This window comes from Mytilus trossulus, chromosome 4, assembly GCF_036588685.1.
Source record: "Mytilus trossulus isolate FHL-02 chromosome 4, PNRI_Mtr1.1.1.hap1, whole genome shotgun sequence".
Taxonomy (NCBI): domain Eukaryota; kingdom Metazoa; phylum Mollusca; class Bivalvia; order Mytilida; family Mytilidae; genus Mytilus; species Mytilus trossulus.
In genome coordinates this window covers 50,633,350-50,652,343 of record NC_086376.1, presented here as the reverse complement: position 1 = coordinate 50,652,343, position 18,994 = coordinate 50,633,350, and the positions used below count along the sequence as shown (strand labels likewise).

The following is an 18,994-nucleotide window of genomic DNA, read 5'->3' as shown; positions in this document are numbered from 1 at the left end:
CATTTTTAAACGAAAATTTTGGGTTATAAAGAAAGGGTTTAGATAAAATTTTAAGATTGTTTTACGTATCCAATTAGATGGTTTTCAAGAAAATAAACTTCAATATATATTCATTCTGTGACATAATAGATTATTCTAATGCAACTAGTTTGTAACGATAATTTTCATTGGACGTTGACAAATATTTTGAGGGGTTAGATTCCACGTTCTACAAGTCCGTAACTAAGAAAGCCACCATTTTGAATTCCGATTTTTTTGGGGTATATATTTTCTCAAAAAATAAACAAGATTGTCACATTTTGAGCCTCAAAATCTTCTTTTGGTCTATATTGAAACAATTCTCAATCGTACGAAAAGTAAAAATACGTTAAGTATTCATGTTTGACATCCAGAGTATACATATGACGTCACATTGTTTAGATGCTAAAGACGATGCAACAGTTTCGCGGACTTTTTCATTTATGGCATTTTTTAGGCAAAATATTTGTGGCATTAGAATGGAGATAACTGTATTGTATTTTAAGCTTGGCCTTCGTAAAACTTGGTCGCTAGGTAAACTCAATTTGCGACAGTAAAATCTACGTTTTACGAAGGCCAAGCTTGAAATACAATACAGTTATCTCCTAATTTGCCAATTTTCCAGGTTTTACTGAAATATACCTCTAAAAATTGGTTTTCACAGGTTGTAAAAATTACCACCTCTCTTTCAAATAATCCCAACATCAAGTAAATCCCTCATAAGCTAGTTTACTTTTCTCTTTATTTCATTTGCAACAGGAACGTGCGTTTATGAAATATCTCTATATTATATGTTATTCAGGTCTCAGACAGGGTATATACTGTGACATTCCCGGCTTAGAGTTTATATCCCCTGAGCCGAAGGCGAAGGGGATATAGGCCCTAAGCCGGGAATGTCACAGTATATACCCTTTCTGAGACCTGAATTACACATATATTACGGATTACCCCTGACTTAATGTTATTTTCCAGTGCAGGTATTCATTGACAAACACATATATATTGAAAACCCGAACTGATATGTTCGTCATACGTGAAGGATTTTCTAATTTGTTGTGAACATAATTTTATCGTGTATGTAATAATTTATAATAACACTTTTAACATTAAATGTAAGTATTAAAAGTGTAAATTGCGTGATTTTGTTTCAAAAATGTATTATTGACTGAAGCACGTCACTATTTTCCCTCTGTGAGCCTCTGACAGTCTGGTAGCTTTTGACTACGTCACATAGTAACCGATGTTTTGATGACGTTTTTGAGGTCCCAATTGGGGATAAAAACGTCGTATATACACCGGCAGTTTCCTGAATATATTCTGACATGTCTGTGTTGTTATCCAATCACAAACCTCGACACATTTGTAATCCGTAATATAAAAGTATATCCTGTTACCTTTTTGTCTATCCTGTTACCGATATCAGTATTGCACCTGCAAATGCTTAACTGGAAAGCCATGATTAAGGCGTTATGACCTTAAGATGAGTTCAACCAACGAAATATTTCATTCGTTTTGCAACTTTATGTTAAGATAAAAAAAATAATAACGACGTTGCTGTCCTGTAACTGTAACCATAGCAACCATAGTAACAGGATAGACAAATTTCTTCATTTTTGAATGCTGTTGTGAAATACACTACTACATTTGGTGAAGTGATTATGGTTTTCTGTTGTACATATGGTTTCCAACACGTTATTGCACTTTTTACAAGTATGCTGTTGGTGTAATTAATAAAAATCGTTGATAACAGCAAAGACGTGAAAAAAAGTACCCTCTAATTTTTTCAGTACATGTCTTGAAATTTCTTTTCTCTATGTACTGTCGTTCAAGAAACGTGGCGTTTTAAATGTAAATGTTACTTTGTATTTTTGAAATCAACACTGACGGATTCAATATTCAGAGGGAGAACAATTTAACGGCTGATTTAAGTAGCGGTAACATGATGGACATGAACTTCATTTTAGCTGATTGAATTTAGTTTGTTGACAAGTAATAGCTTTTCAAAAAAGTCTAGCCGTCTCTTAGCTGATGAAAATGGAAAGTGTTCTCGCTTTGTAGATAAATTCTTCAGAATAGCCTTGCATATCAATCAACAAATTTTACTATACACGTGAGGTCACACATTACAAAAATACATATCTATAAGACTGTGAAAAAGTAAGAACACTTAGGTATCATAAGTATAAGCTATTGTGTGTCACTGCTTGTATAAAATCATACTCGGGTTGAATATATATTGCAGAAATATTCCTCTAAAAACACATAATCACTAACAGTAAAATTGAATATCCTATGTTAATTATAAAATCATTGGATTCTAACGGCATTTATACCTGTGTGTTATAATTTGCATTTACCCAAAAGGGAAAGCAGGAAGAAATAGATAGAGCACGTTTCCAATTTAACGTCATTTTTATGTTACACTAAATGGTAGCAATATCTGACGTTGCGTCCTAGCACCAGCACACTAGTCAGAACTTCTGTGTTGGTACCATAGAAAAGGGACATAAACTGCGGAGTAAGTCTAGTCCGTTCGTCCCGAACGTCAAAAAAAAAAGAAGGTTCCGTTGTTTTAACTTTGGTTGCCTCAACCAAATACTACAAAACTTATACACAAAATAAAAAGAAGATGTGTCATGAGTGCCAATAAGAATACTCCACAAAAGACTAAATGACACAGAAATTAACAGCTATAAGTCACCCTACGGCCTTCGACAATGAGCAAAGTCCGTACCGCATAGTCAGTTTTAAAAAGCACCGAGAAAAGAAACGGACAAATTATGTACAAAAAATGAACATAAACAAATATGTAACACACAAACAAACGACAATTCATAAATTAGAGTCTCCTGACTTGGAACAGGTTCATACAAACAGAATGCGGCAGATTAAACATGCTAGCAGTATCCCCACCCTTCACCTCATGTGGCATAAGCGCCAAAGAAGAACTCTCCACAAGAGACCAGGTAACACAGAAATTAACATCTATCATGATGTCACCATACGGCCTTCAACAATGAGCAAATAGGTATAGAAGATGTTGTATGAGTGCCAATGAGACAAATCTCTATCCAAATAAAATAACAATTTATAAAGGTAAACCATTATAGGTCAATGTACGGTCTTCATACGGAGCCTTGGCTTTCACCGAACCACAAGCTATAAAGGGCCCCAAAACTACTAGTGTAAATCAATTCAATCGAGAAAACCAACGGTCTAATCTAAATAAAAAACGAGAAACGAGAAAAACGTATACATTACACAAACAAACGATAACTACTGTACATTAGATTCCTGACTTAGGACAGGTGCAAACATTTGCTGCCGGATGAAACTATATTATAACATCACAACATAGAAAAAACACAATAAAACGAAATTTAAACGAGGAAATAAATGGACAAATGTATAGGCAACTGACTTGCGACAGGCACATGCATACTAACTAGGCGGGGTTGAACATGTTAGCGGGGTCTTCACCATCTCCCTAACCTGGGACAATGGTTATTTCCACATACAAAAAAATGAACTTAAAATTTGGTGGCGTCACTTATACCGTTCAAGAGTTATCATGTTCCTTTAAAAACATAGAAAATGCTGAATTTGCGTTTTCGTTCTTTTAAATAAGTTTGATTCAATCAAATTTTATAAACCTTATACTTTATGCTTATTACCCCATAACACAGCTCAATCAAGTTCAATATTGGGTGGTGTTACTGTTTAAGAGTTATTAGATATAAGAAGTTAGTACTAGTACTAATGATACAAATATCAACACGAAGACTAAAGATAGGAAAGATGCTTGATCTGTTGTGTCTGTTCTTTAACTTTAGTTTGCCTCAACCAAATGTTTTGAAACTTATACACAATGCTTATCGTCACTTAACAGTCAAAATTACGTGAATCCTGTTTCTATATGTGGAGTTTACTTGTGTTTTCTTTTCACAAGCAGGGGCATCTGTGGCCCATAGACATATTGTACATTTATTTCAGTAAACGGTTTATTTACTTCCTTTGGATTCTACGTCTAAATATATATATATATTAGAATTAACTTGCATATTTTTTTTTAGGATTGCGGTGCAGTTTGATAACAGACAGTGACCAGCATAAAAAAGTGTTTCACTAGATTGAGCTCTTTGTCTAAGTGTACTTTAAAGGTTCTTCGCACTGAGTTCAGTTTATTGATATGCGTATACCTTCATGTGATTTTTAAGATGCTTAAACAGACTATCCATATCAACATGTCCATCAAATGAAATCCAAAGTAAAATGATTGAACCATTTTGAATTATCAATCTAACACAACTTGCAGTACATGGTGCTACTAGAGCAGTAAATATTCTTTCTTATTTTCACGGCAATTAAAAGGTTTAGTTTTCATTTGATCAACACATTCTTCATATCAAAAATTGAGAATGGAAATGTGAAATGTGTTAAAGAGACAGTAACATGACAAAAAAGCAAAAAGCAGTCAAAGGTCACCAATGGGTTTTTAACAAAGTGAGAAAATCCCTCGCCCGGCGGCGGACTTCAGATGGCCCCTTAATAAAATGTGTACTAGTTCAAACTCCAATACATAAAACCGATCTTACAATTAAAAATATACAAATATATCTAAATATTTAATATAGATATAAAAATATGGGATATGAGTGCAATCAGACGATTCTCCATATACTTCAAACAAAATATACAAGTTGTACAATGACGGCAAAGGTTAAGATCATATAAAGTTTCTCGTGCCACAAATTGAAAATCGGATCGTGCAGTTATGTCAATAAATTAAAACGGTAAGATAACACATTAAAACACTTAAGGTGTTATGGGAGTCTAAAATAAAAAGGATAGAATTTGTTCGTACTTTGTCAAAACGTAGTATCTATTAATATATGTTGAAATAAAACATAAAAATGATAGCTACAGGACGCGACAAAATGACACATTTTGTAAGGATTATACAGTAAAAAACACCAGTTTGTGGTTTACAACTAAACAAAATGATAGAATTGTTAAATACTTAAGGAAAAGATAGCTTTCAGACAATGCTTTGAGAATCTTAAATGAAAAGATAGGGTCACCGTTATTTTTTTCAGGTTAAAATACAAAATAGGAAAATTCATGTAAAATCCTTTAGAAAATGCACTATTTTAAAGTTACCTCCCTTTAAAATAGCAATTTAAAGAAATAATTAAAAACAAACAAAAATAATCAATTTTTGCAAAAATATTAATATTTATAAGTAATATTTTTATGAATTGGTTCTTTTAAATGAAAATTCATATTAAATATCTGCATTCCTGCATCAAATTTTGCTAAATTGATTTGTTTCTAACCTTCCCATGTGATATCACTATGGTAAACTGATAGACACAATTGATGCAGTCATGAAATTGATTATTTGCAATAGAACAAGAACAATACAAGAAAGAGTAAGAAACAAATGAAAGTAATGATACATACGAACTTTTTATCACAATGCACAAACTAGGAACCATAGTTTTTATTCATTTTATTCTTTAAAAATGTACGCTCCCGTTAAACAATGGAAATTAACGCTGTATATTTATATAAACGATCAATCTTGTAATATATAAATTTATAATAGATAAAAGTGTCCTGTGTACCAATATCATAAACATGCATGATTAATGACCAGGCAAAATCTAATTGTTAAAATAGAGAGGATAAATCCGATACTCTACGGGGTTGAAAGACATTTACTAGGTTTGGCCTTTGTTCTAACCAATCAATGCACTTTGATTATTCACGTCTCGTATTATCTTCCAAACAGGTAGAAAGACGAATTCAGCGCCCAGACTGTCCGTTTAAATCTAAATAATTTAATATTGGATGTAACGCGTCTTCTGATTGTGTGACGTTATTTTGTTATCAGCCCATAGACATAATTTAGTCTTGTGACTGTGACGTCATCAACGTTTTTCGTGGTTTTCTACGGTTTAAAATTAGGAGATAAATGTATAGTATTTTAAGCTCCGACGTCATCAATTGGGGATTTGATGGCCGCAAATTAAGTTTGCTGGCGACGCGTTAGCGGAGACAGTAAACGGGTTTTTGTGACCATCAAATCCCCAATTGATGCCGCCGGAGCTTAAAATACAATATTGTTATCTCCATTCTAATGAAACTGACAGAAAACAACGTTAAAACATGTTTTTTTTAATATCTTTCATATGCCGTCTGAGCTTGCGCGTACGTCCCATAGCATCAATTGTCAATTAATGCCATGTAAATAAGTGACGTTATCCAATCAAAATGAACGTTACAAACGTTGTTGCATTAGAATGGAATTTAGAATTAAATTATAAGAAATGACTGTAACATTTTTTCTGTCTATTCGAAATAACATAAAAAATGTTGTGCACACTGTTAAATAACCCGCTATGTGCACCAATTTTTTTATGTTATTTCGAATAGACAGAAAAAATCAATTTCCAAGCAAGGACTGAAGCTCATAAACTCGGCAATCAACGCAGGACTTCGGGAATGTCCGAAGAGCCGACAACCTTGCTTCGGAAGTTGAGAAAAAATATTACAGTCATTCCTCACGACGTAGACTTTAATATTATTATTGCGTCAATACCGTGTAATCAACCAATCCACACTAATAAACAGCTTTTCTATAAAATCACAACAGTTAAGTTATTAAAACTTATATCCATAGACTAGACAGGTAAATACTATTCCGAAAAAAAGTACAAATTGTTTTATCATATTTTACTTTAGTCTAAAATAAGGACAACATATTGACGTCAAAACTTAAAAAATATGTGTGTCAGACGTAACAGACTATACGCATACTCACTTGAGCAGGGGTGTTTGTGTTCTTCAAAATAGTGTTATATCTACGAAAATTCGAATGAATGATATAAGAGAGGGACGAAAGATACCAAAGGGACAGTCAAACTCATAAATCTAAAACAAACTGACAACGCCATGGCTAAAAATGAAAAAGACAAACAGAAATATAATAGTACACATGACACAACATAGAAAACTAAAGAATAAACAACACGAACCCCACCAAAAACTAGGGGTGATCTCAGGTGCTCCGGAAGGGTAAGCAGATCCTGCTCCACATGCGGCACCCGTTGTGTTGCTTATGTGATAACAAATCCGGTAAATAGTCTAATTCGGTAGGTCAAATTCATGAAAGGGAAGGGGATTGATATGCTTCATCTATAAAGTATAACAATATTACTGGATATGTGTTTCTGATAGGACCAACGATATTTTTTGGCAAGAGCAAATAGTGTTCATATTAGTCAGATTTTAGAAGATGTTAAGTTATCAAAATTTATAGGTTTTGAAATATAAGACTATAGGATATTTCGTTTGTGTAAATTCGGCTAACATGTGTGCATACATAGACCATATTAAAATCGATTTTTTGGAGCACTCACACTACATATAAAAATGCAACGGCTTCTGGCAAATGTCGAGCAAGATGTCCAATGTCGGATTTCGCCGTTTTTTACAAATACATTGTCATTTGCGACGTTATTTATTAAAAATATAGATTAGTTGCATGCTAAATAGTTCTTTTCCGTTATTGTGCTTTAACTTTACAAAACAGATACATACTTTTTGATAACTTGCGTAGTCAAAACGACTTCGTTTTCAAAGAAATGAAATGTCTTGCAAATTTGTCCACTGGACGATTTTCGTACGTTTTCAACGTTGTCGATTCGGGGTACGCTATTTATGGTGGATCATCTGTATATAGTTCCTCAGATAGAATTTTCCTGATAGTCAGATACTATCAACAAGACCACAAAGTATCATAAAAAAAATTACGATGAATGGGTTTGTTCGTTTAGATGAGGTTCTTAAGTTGTGAAAAAGTTTTGTATCACAAGAGGATGACAGATCATCTTTATCAAATTTTCAAATTTGGGAAGCGTAAACTGACTGCGATTTATTTTTATTTCTCTGCAATAAGATTCATGTGTATAGAATTGAAAGTGAAAATAAAATTGGGCCTAAAGCGTGGCTATATACCTCTCCACATCACACAAAGCTTGTAAACATATGAGATGAATTATAGTTAACCTTTTTTCTGACAATCGTTTCATTTCATTATCTAATTGTACCGCTATTAAAGGAAGTATAGTGAATTTTATAAGCAAGACCCGTTTAATTGTTATTCTCGATAAACTTTTTATATTAAAGCAAAATATATATCCTCCTCCTTTTCGGATCTAAATGGGAAAACATTGCACTTTAATACGTTTTATGTCATTTGATCTCTGGTAGAGAGTTGTCTCATTGCCACTCATCATACCGTATATATCTTCTCATTTCATAAAGATATGCATTACCAAAATACGATATATTTTGTTGTTTGTTGCTAACGTTACCTTCATTGGGAAATATTCAATGCATATTCAGTACAACAAAATATTATAAGAAATATCCATATTGATGTGCAAAACAAAAATTGCAAGCGAAGCGAAATACAAAACTTATCCCTAATAATCGGTTATCGCCGTAAAACGTAAAAATTTGACGTTACCATTTGAGACGTCAATATGTTACATATATGATAAGAAGTTACGATTTCGTTAGAGTAATTTTTAACGTTCTTAAAAAGTTCCTTTTGCAGATATCACGGCGATCAGAAACTTTGAAAAAATCATTTGTTTTTCTGTACGCACACAGATGGCCCCAAAATCGAACTTAAATACATTTCAATCTTATCAAAAAAGATGTAAATCGTGTTTATTTATAATGTTCTGAATCATAAATCCGACAAGCTTTCATTTAAACCATTACAACTGAAATTTTAATTAAAAATTAAAAAAAATTAGCATGGGTGTACTGAAAGTTCTACATTTTTTTTAAATGACACCATATAATTTTAGAAATAAACTTTTTATTAATGCCATAGTCGTATATCGTTGGTTCCCAAACTCACATATACAAAGACAAAAAGTATATACAGGGGAGATGAAACAGCTACCATTATAACATCATTTGGTTTTTCATCATGATTGTAACTTCGACTTTTCAATGCAAAATCATCATATAGAAAGGAAAAATAACACCAAACAAGGTATCAATACTTTGTTGGCAATTGTATTGCATCAACAACTGTTAATTGTTTCTCAAAGATGTGATAATTCATGTTGAGTAAAGGTGACGAAACAAGCAATATTGTCGTAAAGATCGGCATCCAATCACAACAAAAGTGCTAACGCATGCTCAATTAAATGAAAAACAAATAGTTAGAGGATATATTAATCACTTATAATACTATTTGTGTGTGGGTAAAGCTGGGAAATCCTTTCATAATATAGTATGTTCTGTTTTTGTGTTAACTGACAATAGCTAACGAGACCGGTAAGTGGTTTAATTTTTCAATACTTTAAATACCAAATTCGTTTTAATAAATAAATCAAACATTATGCTAACACTAAGTTCCTGCATTGGTCACTCATACAATACTCTAAGACATGTACGAAATTAATCAATTAGCTGTTAAAACTCTATAGATACACTTAATACGACAAACATATATTATTCATGTTTTTTTCTTCATCATACAACATTGTTTTCAAATAAACCAATGCTGTACAAAATTAAATTACGTATTTTATAACGAATTATTAGCGTTCAGTAATGAAGTGATTTATAAAATGGATTTTTAAATAAATAATAATTTTATCAATTGACATTATACATGCATTTTATAAATCTTATTACTTATTTTATTCAAAAACATAATTTATTCGTCTGAATTTAACTGAATTTCTTGCTATTTAGTTTTTGTAAAATGTAAGGTGTCTGTGGAAACTTAAATTCGTTAGAATAACGGTGCTACAGAGGGGTATTTCACGAAGTCACCAAAACAAACTACAAAATGTATTCCCAAATTTTTTTTCCCTATGTTGTAGAATTATTTCGGATACACGTATCACTTCATTACTGAACGCTAATAATTCGTTATGAAATACGTCATTTAATTTTGTACAGCATTATTTTAATTCACTTCATGTATAACTTTCGTATATATATTTTTTATTAATATTGCTGTTTATTGTTTGTTTAAACTTGTATTTCCACAAACATTGTACAGAGACGTGCAAAAAATATTAGGTCACAATGGCGTCATGTTTACGTTCTTTCAGGTGACTGACGATGTTCTGCATCGCCTATAACACAGGTAAATGTTGAAAAGGTGTGAACATTAGAAATGACGTATTTTGAATACTAGAACGGATTGTTGCGACCCGTAAGCGACTATTTTATATTTACAGAAAACATTATACACCATTGAAAGCTTATAAATAGAGAAATAAATCAGTTATGAACAATGTGTTCCGCATTGATCATTATAGGGGTTACAGAGGACCGAAATGCCAAAATCCGCTCAGAAAGCAAGAAATAGCCCATTTGAATAATGAAATGTATATTTTGAACAATGGAATGAACTGGTGCGACCCTTCAGCCCCTTATTCTTGACATACCTTATACATCATTCGAAAGTTTTAAAATAGAGGAACAAAAGGAATATAGTCAGTCAATATGTTCCGCAACGCCTTTTACAGGAGTAACTCAGGACCTAAATGTCGAAATACGCGTAAACATTAAGAAATGACGTATTTTGAATACTGGAATGGGCATGCTGCAAATGCAGCTCCTAATTACAAAACAAATCTAGACACAATTCGAAAACTTAAAAAAAGAGGAATATAACAGTTATAACAATATGTGCCACATTGACAAGTAGAGGGGTTACAGAGGACCTAAATGCGCGTGAAAATTAAGAAATAGCCAATTTTGAATATTGATAGTTATCAAAGGTACCAGGATTATAATTTAGTACGCCAGTCGCGCGTTTCGTCTACATAATACTTATCAGTGACGCTCATATCAAAATGGTTATAAAGCCAAACAAGTACAAAGTTGAAGAGCATTGAGGATCCAAAATTCCAAATAGTTGTGCCAAATACGTCTACGATTATCTATGCCTTTGATAAGAAAGTCCTTAGTTTTTCGAAAGAATCAAAGTTTTGTGAACAGGAAATTTATAAAAATGACCACATTATTGATATTCATGTCAACACCGAAGTGTTGACTACTGGGCTGGTGATACCCTCGGGGACGAAACGTCCACCAGCAGTGGCATCGACCCAGTGGTATAAATAGTTATCAAAGGTAAATGTACCAGGATTATAATTTAGTACGCGAGACGCGCGTTTCGTCTACATAAGACTCATCAGTGACGCTCATATCAAAATATTTTTAAAGCCAAACAAGTACAATTTGAAGAGCATTGCAATTGATATTTTAAATAATGGAAAGAACTGCTGCAACCCTTCAGCCCCTAATTCTAGACATACCGTATACTTCATTCGAAAACTTTTAAATAGAGGAACAAAAGGAATAAAGTCAATATGTTCTTCAACGCCTATAAGAGGAGTAACACAGGTAAATGTCGAAAAAGTCGTGAACATTAAGAAATAACGTAGTTTGAATACTGGAATGGACCGCTGCAACCCAATATCGCCTAACTATAAAAAAAAACACCTCTAGACACCATTTGAATACTTATACATTGAGGAATAAAACAGTTATGATCAATATGTTCAGCATTGCCCATTAGAGGGGTTACGGAGGACATAAATGCCAAAATACGAGTGATAATTAAGAAATTGCTAATTTTGAATAATGAAATTGATAGTTTGAATAATGGAATGGACAGCTGCGACCCGTCAGCACCTAAAAATAGATACACATTAAACCTAATTTGAAAGCTTATTTTGAAATAGAGGAACAAAATATATATAATCAATTTGTTCCGCAACGTATTTTAGAGAAGTAACAAAATACCTAAACATCGAATTACGCTTGACCATTAAGAAATAGCAGTAAATAGTTATCAAAGGTACCAGGATTATAATTTAGTACGCCAGTAACTTTGTTTTCAAAATATGTAAAACTTTCTGCTACGTCTAAGTCATTGAAGACAATTATTTCTTTTTATCGAATTCGAGCAAGATAAAGGCAATAGTAGTATACCGCTGTTCAAAGGTCATAAATCAGTTGAGAGAAAATAAAGACGGGGTAAAAACTGAAGCCGAGGGAAACACATCAACTATAAGGGGGGAAAACGAAACAACAGAAATACCGAAGTGCTACCAAAAAAAAACCGACAATGCAACATACATAGAAACGTACTATAACATAACAACTGCCATTTTCGTGACTTGGAACATGAAATTGAAGAAAAAATGGAGGGTTGAACTTGGTTTTGTGGCTAGTCAAACATCACTTTTTATGGCAATGTTAAATAACACCTTAAATGACAACTTTACATGACAAAAATACAGTACAAATCAATGCAAGAAAATTCATAAATAATATGTGTAATAGTACATTTCGACATGTTAACCACAGAATAACAGCATACATGTAAAATAATTTAATTAGAACAGTACACAAAAACAGCATAACAGATTTACGTATTGTCCGTCACACGAATGAACCAACGCCACAAAAGTGACGTCACAAATAAATTTCTAAAATTTGAATTTCAATCAATATTAGGTTTGTATTTATGTTATTTGACTTATTTTATAACAATTACAAAAATATTGATATAGAATGAGTTAGTTAATAGATAATCAATTGTATTATCTAGCTATGCCGGTATTTCTTCTAAATAAAAACAAATAAGTCGCGTACATAAAGATGCTTTTAACTAAAAACATATTCATGAACTGGGTGATAAATTATCTTTACTTATATATACGAAAAAAAAAGAAGCATGACAACTTTAAACAATAAGACATTTAACAATATCCGATCAGAATTACAAATGGACCATCACAACTAAATGAACGCAGGATAAACAAAAATACCGTGGCATGTCTTGTGGCAATGCGAATTGATACTCAGCAAAAAAGTCATATTCGGGAATAGATCATGTTCGGTACTTAAAAGAACAGACGACGTAAATGGTAAACCACAATCTAAAACGTGGTAAATAAACTCACCATAGATACTAGGATTGATATTTCATATTTACGACAGACGCGCGTTTCGTCTTCAAAAGACTTATCTGTCATGCTCGAATCAAGTTGTTAAAACAGCCAAATAAAGAACGAAGTTGAAGTGCATTGAGGACCGAAAAAGTCCTTAGTTAGTTTAGACACAGATACATCGTATGTATCAACCGATTCGTGATGGTATAAAACTTGTAGAAATAAACTTTTTTGACAAATTTACATATTATGTGATTGTCTGTTTTGTTCACGCATCGATGTAAATATAATAGAATTTGATGCGACTGTTATACCAGTGAGAGGTTTAGCGCCATTACATCAGGTTAAATCCAGCATTCTAATATGACGTCCTTATTACGCTTTGTAAACAAAGCCGTGTTCTAATGAGCATAAAAATATGTTTGACACATGCGCACGAACTTACTGTGTACATTAACATTATTTCCATCGTTATCCTTTAAAATGTATACATTTAAGCAGCTAGCATAAACTTTTATCATATATTTGTATAAAACAACTTATATTACCCTGCTCATAGTTTTTAAACTTATCAAATATGAAATGTAATGCACAGACTCCTCGGGGAGGCAACGGGAAAAGCCAAACATTTTTACGGTATTTTCGTACGATTCGACCTATAAAAATACTGTATTTGTCCTATTAGAATCGCAATAATTCCTTCGTGTCATTCTCTATGCTCATTCTAACATGGGTAGGCATTATATTTGACCACATTTTACACCTCGCTAACGCTCAGTGTAAAATAATTAAAAATATCGACAAATATAATGCTTACCCATGTTAAAATTAGCATAGAGCATGACACGAAGGAATTATTTCTTAATTTTCTACATCTGAAAATGCCTGTACCAAGTCAGGAATATGACAGATGGTGTCCATTCGTTTGAGGTGTTTTATTATTTGATTTTGCCATTTGATTACGGACTTTCCGTTTTGAATTTTCCCCGTAATTCAGAATGTTTGTAATTCGATTTTTTTTTCTTAATATGTCATTATAATTTTTAAATTGCGTTCTATCTTAAATTCCAAGATATACGCGCTGGTGAATTGCTTCGATACGTGGTGTATAAATTCTTGTATATATTCTAAAACATGAACTGTGAAAACGTAACCAGTACCTTTACCGTAAAATTAAGGTCGTTGTTTGACCGCTCTTCATTATTTAGGATGTATGTATAATGACCTTTCATTAGTATAAAGTAAAAACACAAAAATACCGAACTCCGAGGAAAATTCAAAAAGGAAAATCCAAAATCAAAAGGCAAAATCAAAAGTCCAAACACATCAAACGAATGGATAACAACTGTCATATTCCTGACTTGGTACAGGCATTTTCTAATGTAGAAAATGGTGGATTGAACCTGGTTTTATAGCTAGCTAAACCTCTCACTTGTATGACAGTCGCATCAAATTCCATTACATTGTCAACGATGTATGAACAAAACAAACATACTCAAAGAGTAAAAATGTCAAAAATAGGGGTACATCAGTCAATATTGTGTTATCATCTTAATATCACTATAAAAACAACAAATGTAACGAAGAATCACAAAAAGGCATACATCAAATTTAACATACTCATTTTGCTTTTCTTGTACAGTATGTGATGTAAACTACGCTAATTTAACCGAAATTTAACATTTCAACATTCTTTCGGTGGCCACTAATTTGATTAACTGCGCAAGGTATATGTATTTGTTCCGGACCATATGACCATATGAGTATTTAGACCATACGCGATTGATAATGACTCGTTTTGTTATTAACAGTCAGGACCATATGATTATTTAGACCATTCAGGTATTTTCTAAATAATTTCGAACTGCTTTTACAGGGGCACATTTGGCTCGTCCTATAAACGCAAAGTCGATAAAAATGTCAAACTGAAACCCAGTCATATTGTCTAAATGTTTTGCTTAATAAAGTTAACAGTAGTATACCGCTGTTCAAAATTCACAAATCGATAGAGAAAAAACAAATCCGAATTACAAACCAAAACCGAGGGAAACGCATCAAATATAAGAGAACTACGACACAACAGAAACACAACATTAAACTGTAACACACACAGAAACGAACTACAATATAACAATGGCCATTTCTCTGACTTGGTACAGGTATTTTTAGACAAAAATGGTGGGTTGAACCTGGTTTTGTGGCATGCCAAACATCCCGCTTGAACGGCAATGTTAATTATAACATTAAAATGACAACATTACATGACAAAACTACAATACAAATAAATGGGAGAAAATATAGGAAAGAGAAACAAACGATGAATAGCCAACAAAGGGTACTTTGTTAAATATGTAATACGCCAGACGTGCTCCACGTCCACACAAGAATAACCAGCGACGCCCAGATGAAAAAAGTTTGAAAGCCAAAACAAGCAAAAGCTGAATTGTACTGAGGACCAAAAGTTCCAAAAAGTCGTTACCAATACGGCCATGGTTGAGCACCTGGGACAAGAACATCCTTTAATATTATTTAGAATTTAGAATAATTCATACCTTAGCAGACAGTAAATTTTATAAAATGATTATACAATAGATATACATGATTAAACTGAAGTGGTGACTAGCTACAGAACAAAAACGGATAAATTGCAAAATTCACAGCCTTGTTAGCCATAACCAGTGTTACGCTCGAAATTAAGCTTGTTTTGATTTAAAGCTTTTTTACGCTGGCGACAATTTCGCCCGAGCGTTTATGACATGTGTTATTTCCCCATGCCGTTTATAGATTAATTGTTATGTATTTTCTTCTAATTAGATCTTTACAAAAGTGTTAAAATTCTTATTATTTATTTTCAACATAAGAAAAAAGTAGCAGCACGTTCAAACAACCGTAACTGTAAATCGTACAATTGAAATAGAAGCATTCACTAATTGAATAAGTAACTTTAAAATCATGCAATGATTAAGACATTTTAATGTGCGAAAATGTAATTGAAAAATAAAAACCAAAATTAATACAAAAAGGGCTCAACGGCATACCTGCATATGTATCAGTAGAACAGTTGATTTCTTGTTTAACGGTTCATTCAGATATCTTTTAAGCCTTTTTGCTGTCGACATATAGTGTTTTTTGCGCCTGTTCCACGTCAGGAGCCTCTTGCCTTTGTTAGTCTTGTATTTTTTTTAACTTTTAGTTTCTTGTGTACAATTTGGAGTTTAGTATGGCGTTCATTAGCACTGAACTATTATATATTCGTTTAGGGGCCAGCTGAAGGACGCCTCCGGGTGCGGGAATTTCTCGTTGCATTGAAGACCTGTTGGCGACCTTCTGATGTTGTCTGCTCTATGGTCGGGTTGTTGTCTCTTTGGCACATTCCCCATTTCCATTCTCAATTTTATTTTGTGAGAAAAAAATGAATTATTTAAAGCTTCTTTATTTATGACACTTCGAAAGGTGCAAAATAACAGTAAAGGTAACTGATCAACGAGTATCGTATTAATTACCAGATCATACGCGTATGGTCAAAATACACATATGGTCCAAAACAAGTTTAATGATGAAACGTCAACGAGATAAACGAATTTAATCCTTTGTGTGTATCTTGATGAATCATTAAAAAACAGCATTGCCTTTATCTTGTCCTCATCATAGCACTGATCTTTTTGCTGATGATAGCACTATTTCTGAGATTGGAAAAGACCAAAAGTATGCAAGTCAGGCACTTAACACTGTTTCAGAAAATAAAATGTTAGTAAAAGTGTAACAAATAAAGACAATGTGTATAGGTTCAAAACAAAAACTGTCATGTGCAATGACGCATTGAATATGCTATTAATGGCCAAAATATTAATAAAATTCACTAAGAAAAGTCCTTAGTATTGTTTTTTATTTACGCAATGCTGTCTCAAAAAACTTAATTCTTTATTGGCGTTATTACAATGAAACCAGAAATACTTTAATTGTAATGCACGAATTCTATTTTACAATGCATTATATATTCTTCCACTTTTGGATAATTGTTGTTTAGTATGGGGGAACTGTAACAATGTTTCAATTGAGTTTACTAAAACTGCAGAAAGTAGAAAGTTAGAAATATCTATTCCGATAAAGATAATATGAATAATTTGGATAAATTGGTTTTATGTCTTTCGTGTCCGTCAATTATGCAGTATGCTACTCCATTTGTTAAAAAGTCATGGTCATTGAGGAGGGTGGACTCAACAACTGCATGATAGATACATATATGTATATTATGTTTTGTTCTTTTGTTGTTGCTTTTTCTATGATGTATTGTAAAAATATTATGTTGATTTATGTATGCCTTCAACCCATATAGGTAAAAATGTGTATTTATTCAATAAACTAAACTAACTAAAAGTGCCAAAAAAAAAAGGGCACTAGAATATTTCAAACGAACACGATATTCGGAAACTATCTATAAAACTGCTTAAAGTCATATGAGATTCAAATTAAAAAAAATATATAATTCGTCCAAAGGAGTAAGTTCGGTAGTGCCATATTTGGCCCCAATTATTTAGTATAAAGTTCATGGTTACAAGACAATAATTGTTTTAAGTTGCCTTAAAGACATGTAAGAAAATTAAACAGAGCTGTTTTTGTCAAAGTTTAATTCTAACACGTTAAGTTTTACATCCCAAAAAGGTAAGATAAGGTTTTTTTGTGAAATTTGACAAAATCAGCTGGATTTCAACCAACAAAAAGGACCATGAAACATAGAGCGCAGGCGTCGACAAGCTTAATATTCAAATAAGACATGTTAAAGGTCTTCACAAACATTATTTTAAAAGAGTTCGTTGTCGACGTATGCGCTCTATTTTTCCTGTCAAATAATCTTTCGAAATTTACCCATTTTCCTTGATTTTTTCGTTCGGCTTTTTAACCATTTTGATCTGAGCTTCACTGATGTGTCGTATGTAGACGAACCACGCGTTTGGCGTATTAAATTATAATTCTGGTACCTTTGATAACTATTTAAGGATTCCGGAATAATTCTCGATTCTAAGAGAAAACTTTACCACAGGTCATTATTAATGTACCAATCATGATAGTTATCAGGATAATAACTGACTCCAAAATATTTATCAAATCATTGTGTGCCTTCAAATCAGAAAAATTGTACAGTACTCGAATCTCATCATCAGAAAATTTGATTGTCCCTAAATCACATACAGAATTATACAAATACAAATTAAAAGATAAAAAATTGTATCTGCGTTCAAATACTCTTACATGTCATTATATTATAACAGCTTGAAATTTAAACCTCATTGTATTCTATAGGTATATTGTCTTTGGAATATTGATCAATTTTGGACTTTTGACAAGGTCAATACGTTATAAATGAACCTGTACAGATTATATTGACCGAAGACTAAGTCATGATGTAGTGGTTAGCTCATAGGACTACTAACACAAAGGTTCCTGGTTTGGTCCCCATGAGAAAATTTCAGGGACTGAATTGTCGGCTCGCCCTTGACACCACTTGCGGGTATGGTCTTGAGAAACGATGATTTTCCGTTGGAAAGGGACGATAAATGACGCACGTAAAATACAACCTTGTAGATTTCGAAAAAGAGCAGACTATAATGCCGATACAAGGCAGCACTCGTACCCGCAAAGTGGAAAGAGATTAATATAAGTTGCCATTACTTGTTTCCCAATCCACTATAAATAAACATGTTTAAACGAATATAATCAAACAGGTCCATATGAAAAAAATATAACGTAGTGATGGTCCTTAGTTCATATAATTATAACATATGAAATAATTATCTATTAGGAAAATTACGTTCAATGTTCTTTCTGTGTACTTTTGAAATTGTATTCATAATATTGAAAATATCAGTATTTTTTAACAACTTCATTACATGTTGCATTAGCTTTCTTGTATTCTTAGCGTCTGCATGTTTTTGAAATATTCAATGAGAAACTTGCAAATTTTCTTT

At 32.6% G+C, this 18,994-nt stretch overlaps 1 long non-coding RNA gene across 1 annotated transcript in view; it reads left to right on the top strand.

The window, feature by feature from the left end:
• The first annotated feature begins 9,248 nt into the window (after positions 1-9,248).
• LOC134713989 (uncharacterized) overlaps positions 9,249-18,994 on the top strand; it is a 31,141-nt gene continuing 21,395 nt past the window's right edge. Inside the window, exon 1 of the long non-coding RNA XR_010106455.1 lies at positions 9,249-9,381. This is a non-coding gene — a long non-coding RNA (uncharacterized LOC134713989). The remainder of the gene's footprint in view (positions 9,382-18,994) is intronic.